The following is a 6,000-nucleotide window of genomic DNA, read 5'->3' as shown; positions in this document are numbered from 1 at the left end:
AGGGAATTTTCTGAAGTTAGAAACACTGCTAGGATTAGGGCTGAACCTTAGAGCTATTTTTGTGAAGGTGGAGAATGGGAATAAGTAAAGTTAATGAGGTTGTGCTGGGTAGCGAGAAGATGGATCACTATTTGTCACTTGGTAGATACCAAGTGCCATAAAAATAAAACACCACAAAGTTGATAATGAAAGTGTAAAGTCCTACCCATCAAAATTAAAAATAAAATCTGGATAGCCGTTAGAAAATTTTGTAGTTTGATTGCACCAATTGTTCTTCTGAATGCAAAGATTTACAAACAGAATGGTAAAACTCTGAGAATTAAAAAAAAAAGAAAAATAGAGAATAAAAAAAGAAATAGCAAAATATAAAATATACAAAAGGAGGCTAAGACGATGCGGTATCTTAAAGAATCACCCTATCTCGTCCATCACAATTTTTTTGGGTCGGTGCTGCCAAACTAATTAGAATTGATTGGGTGGTATGCCACAACTTGTAGAGCTTTGATCACGGAAAACTAAAAGCTTTACCTATAAAAAACTTTACCTATGGTATTATGGGAGGTGAGTAAGCAGTTTGGTAATTTCTAGCATGTTTGACGAGATTTGAGTTTAATCTAAAAGCAAACCTTTCATATATAAGAAAGATGAAACGTTATTAAATTTTAAAAGGTGAAAATAACAAATTAAAGAATATTCTTTTGAACCTAAGGTATTATGGAAGTTAAGTTAGCAGTTTGGCAATTTCGAGTATTTTTACTAACAAAATAATGGGTTAAACTACGATAGAAGATATGAAACTATGGTCTTTTTGACGAATAATTACCCGTTTTGATATTTGAATCAATATGAAAACACTAATTATTTCAAAATAAACATAAAAAGTATAGCCATAACTGAAAAAACATAATATATTTTAAGAGATATCTCCCCACTTTTTACGCTATAATACTCTACTGAAGACGTTTTTAAGTACGACAAATATACTAAGTGTGTAATTGCAAGTAGGGGGAGGGGGCTGGATGCCAAGATAATCCGAAAGCGTAAAACCACCTAAATTTGTTGGTTCTTCTTATTCAAAATATAAAATAAAACTTGTAGTTTAATATTCAACCCCCTCGCAAAAAATCCCTTAGTACCTGCTTATTTGCATGTGTCTTAATTACCAATTATAATTAAGTCTTAATTATCTTAAGTACCTTAATTACGGATTGTAATGAAAACGTACTCCATTCGTGTGACAAAGTGAAAAATGCTCTTTATCAAGTTTCCATTACTTAACCTAAAATCTCAAAATGGTTTTTAAAGGGTAACGTTTTCACGTTTTGAAGAGGAATTCTCTGAACAAATCTTTCAACATGAGCTGCGCCGGTTTGACGTGGTGCAATCTCTTTTGGTACTTAAAAAGGCTCAAGAACCTCCGATTTAGTTTTTTTCAAATTTGCCTTCTTGACAAACTGTAGGACCACTGGCTATTTAAGAGTATTGAAGAGAAATTTGAACTAAATCAAAAGACGCTATGTGCATACAAATTGTCAAAATAGCATTTCTCAAGAATTGATTTGGTTATTAAGTTGGAACTTTCAGAAAATGCTTTAAGGAGAATATCATCTCACTAAAAAGCAATATGTGCACACTATTGATGTTACTGCTGCATTCACTACTACAACTACTTCTATTGATACTACTAAGAAGAGGCTTAGTAGTAAGGCAAAGACCACTGAGAGGAAAATATGATAACATACAGGTTATCAAAAGGACACATCAGCTATGTCATAGCAATGGCTAATTATATTAAGTTGAAATCTCTAGGACTTAATTAGAGGAATATCTGCTGATCAAAAGGCAATAATAGTATTGCTGGTAATATCAATATTACTACTGTGTGACTACTATTACAACTATGCCTAGGTGTATGATAGTGAAATTTACAATGAAGTTTGATGAAGGTGGGAGTGAACTGAATCACAGCATGCACCTGAAAGCAGGTTGTTAAATGGGTTTAACAGTTGTATCTTAGGAACAGTTTGGTGTGCAAAATTAAAACTAACGGGGCTTGTTGTGAGAGATGTTGAACTAACGAAAAGAAAATATTTTCAACCTAGTACTACTGCTTCTACTCTTACTCTTGCTACTGTTGCTAATATTACTACTTCTATTGCTACAACTGCCTCTAAAGCTTAGGCTACTACAATAAATTATACAGTTGATACTACCTCTACTTTTATTAAAGCTAAGGATATTAAGGTGAAACTTTTTGGATGTATAGTAACTAAATTAAACTTAATCAAAACAGACTATGCCCACACAGGTTGTCAAGCTGACAGGTTATTAAGCGGTAGCTTTCAGGGTTTGTTGAAGGGGATGTTGAAGAAACAAAACATGCTATGCGCATACCTGCACTAATGCTGTTACAACTATTGCTACTGTGCAATCTAAGAATTTTAAGGTAAAGCTTTAAGAAAAATTTAGGTGGATGTTAAACTTAATCAAAACAAACAATGAGCATGTGAAATTTCAAAAGTGGACACAGCAATATCTGAAGAACAAATTATATTATAAAGTTAGACCTATAAGGGTAAGTTTGGAGGGATTTTGAACTAGCCAGAAGGCACTATGTGTAGACTTTTAATACTTCCAATACAGTTACTTTAACTAATGACGCTAAGGAAATTAAGGTGAAACTCTTAGGAAAAATTTAGAAGAAGTTTCAGTTTGACGAGAAAACTGTGTTCATCCAGGTTTTTAAAAAGGCATACAAGTAATATTATAGGCTGCATCACTCAAAAATAGCTAAAAATATTATTGAAAATTTTAAAGGAGCTAATTCGATTCAAGATTAAAAGTTCTGGTGCTTTTCTTAAGAGTAAAAACAGGTTGGAGGGCTAGCAGCACTTCTCTCAAGCCCATTCATTTTCCAAACACATCCAGTCAAAACTTAGGGACAACTATTTTGTTCAGCATAGTAGAACAGTTCAACAGCTATGTTTTTTGGGATATTGGGCATACCAACCCCCCACAATCGTGCAATTGGTCCATTATGCTTTTAAAATAAATCTAGCTTTAAACCAAATCAAAAGTCATTTTGCTAATAATTACCAAGAAGACACTTCAACAATACATCAAGAACGACTGACAGCATTAAGTTAAAACTTTTTGGGCAAATACTATTACTACTTCTGCTCTTATAATTTAAATAAATAGAAAGAGTGTAAGTGTATCCAACTTGTCAAAGAACATGGATAGAATGTTTTGGGAATGATATTTCTTTATTTTTCACGTCAACTTCAGGAGTTATAAAATTAAATTAAAAGATACTGTTTGTGTCAGGATAATACTATTTTTTTCCATGAAAAAGACTATGTCAATAAAAAACGAACAGAAATTAAATTAAGAAAAAATTTCCACAAAACAAGTCTTTCAAAGAAAAGTAAAGAACTCCATTAAGCCAGAAATGAGCAGAAATAACGTTAAATAATCTTCCAAACGTAAAAATTACCACAAATCACTATCAACAAATAAATGAAATTAAAAACAAACAGAAATAACAATATATAGCCAAGTTAAACTCAAAACGAGCAAAAATTTACATTAGCATGGCTAATAACCCTTATGCCTTCTCAAGACCAGAACATAATTTGTGCTTTATTGAAAGCAAAATATGTTTTAAATGTTCCACTTTTTTTACTTTCATAAATAAAAAATAATAAAAATCATATCAGCATATGTCAATCAAACTGACAAGCCATGGTCATTCGTTAGTTTTTTTTTTCTTTCAGTAAAATACAAATTGAATGAATGAATGAATGAAACTTTATTAAACCAGTAAACACACAATGGTATTAAAATGGAGCATACAAGTGAAAAAAAGAAGGAAACAAAAAGCAACTTCAATAGGATTTTTTTTTAAGGCACTAAATAAACTATTTGGAATTCTGTCCAAAGCGTAAACTAGGCTCTGCAACAACAGCAAACGGATCGACAACTCCATATACAGAAACCCTACGCTGGTTTTTGACCCATAGAGGTACACCCAGTGCCTTGCAAGGAACAAGCAGGCCATATACCTTGCGAAGCTTTGCACCTAGAAATTCTAATAAAATGTTCGAGTATGCCTTAAGTCACTTCTAATGGGTAATCCAAGTTAATTTATGTTTGGTGACAGCTTAACAGGATGACCACTTAGACAAGCGATATTGAGGAAAGGCTGATTGTGTGAAATGCCAATTGACACATTTTCAGCATTAAACTCAAGCACTATTTTTACATATTTGGAACATAAAATCTCAAAATTTTCCGCAACACAGAAATGGTCCGACTGAGGTTAAGGAATTCATCTGCATAATTTAAATATGACAAATCAAGGCCTCGAAAAATAAATTATTCTTCTGGGCATCTAGCACACTGTCATCAAACACTTCGTGGTAACGAACTGTAGTAGGGAGCGACCCGGCTCAGTAGTAATTATGAAGTGGAAGCGATGATGCCCTACCTAAAACCTTTCCAAACACGAACAAAAAGTTTTTGAGTAGGCATTTTGACAAATACATGAAGTTTACTATACATATATTTGTAGACATGTAGGAATTATGTTCTTTACTTTTTAAGACAACTTTTTTTTACTATTTTTTATGATGTCTTAGAAAAATGTCTTAAATCGTCAATTTGTAATTTTTTTCCGTCGAGAAAGGCTCCCGGACGTGGGGCCGAAATATTCGGAGTATTTTTATTTTTGCAGTTAAAGTGTAGTTTATATATTTTTTTTTTTTTCACTGAATTATAGAAATTAAACCCGTTTTTTCTTTACTCAATTTTTCGTAAATGGAAAAGCAGTGTGGTCTAAGAAATTATTAACACTCTTTACTTTTCTTTGAAAAACTTGTTTTGTGAGAAAAATTTTTTAATTAATAGCTTTAAAAAGGATGGGTTCCTTGATATTTTGTGTCCATCAGCAGTTTAACTATGTAATAACGGCACACCCTTGATGAAAATTCCTTGTAATACCCTTTTTATTATGAAACAGATAATATCATTTCCGCCAAGCTAGTTAATTTCTTATTGGGGTAAAAACATACCAAATTTTTATTCGGGTAAAAACATATCAAATAAAAAGAAACTTTCAAAATAGGAAATAATAAATGAAGATCACTTTCTCGAATCAAAGAGTGAAGAACAGACTCAAAGAGAATATCATATATCAGAACATATTATAAATTTATGTTTAATATCAGATACAGTTTTCCATGGAAGAGCTGAAATTGATATTATATCCAAAAACTGTAGGCCACTTGAGCCTAGGAACGCGGGGAATAGTGAAAAAATGACAATGCGTGTAACACGTACCTGATGGATCATTAACTATATATATTATTAAATTTAAAAAAATCATACTTTTTCAACTGAAAGTAAGGACGTTTTGACGGATAATAGATAGACATAGATATTAATAAATGAACTAAAATCAATTTTATACAATCCTAATAAGGGGGGGGGATGAATGCTAGGTTTGCTTCTCACTCATTTGGACTATCTGTCTTGGCTTTTTCTACAATTAGCCATGGTTTGATGCCCACAGCTTGATGTGCACTTCAACATTTTGAAAAGTTCTAATTTCTGGCCTGGGTACAAAGCTTGATTTTGGAATAACATTATTTTCTTTGATTCATTAATTTGGGAGCATTATGACTGGCGTTGTGGCCCCATTTAGTATATTTTTCTCCATTTTAGAAATGAGAGTACTAGGTAAGCAAAATTAGACGAATAGTGGGCAAAGTCTTATCCAGGGAGGGGTAGGAGTTTGACACACTATTTCTCAAGCCGAGCCCTTTCAGTCATTTTTCACAATTTAGAGAGGGTGCTAAATTTTGTTCTTCCAAATTTAGCAGGTTTAATTTCTTTTTTTTCGATTTTTTTAATGAAACACTAAATAAGATAATTTTTAATGAAAACACAAAGGAAAGGTATTTTTCAAATTCTAGAGGAAGTCGATACTTTTTTACGAGT

The 6,000-nt window shown here is 32.3% G+C and overlaps 1 protein-coding gene across 2 annotated transcripts in view; it reads right to left on the bottom strand.

Moving 5' to 3' along the window:
* LOC136031111 (PR domain zinc finger protein 5-like) overlaps positions 1-6,000 on the bottom strand; it is a 53,632-nt gene that overhangs the window by 9,120 nt on the left and 38,512 nt on the right. The gene's annotated exons all lie outside the window — the stretch shown is intronic.

Source organism: Artemia franciscana, chromosome 9, assembly GCF_032884065.1.
Source record: "Artemia franciscana chromosome 9, ASM3288406v1, whole genome shotgun sequence".
In the NCBI taxonomy this organism is placed as follows: domain Eukaryota; kingdom Metazoa; phylum Arthropoda; class Branchiopoda; order Anostraca; family Artemiidae; genus Artemia; species Artemia franciscana.
Note: the sequence above shows the minus strand (reverse complement) of the source record. Positions and strands in the feature narration are given on the sequence as shown.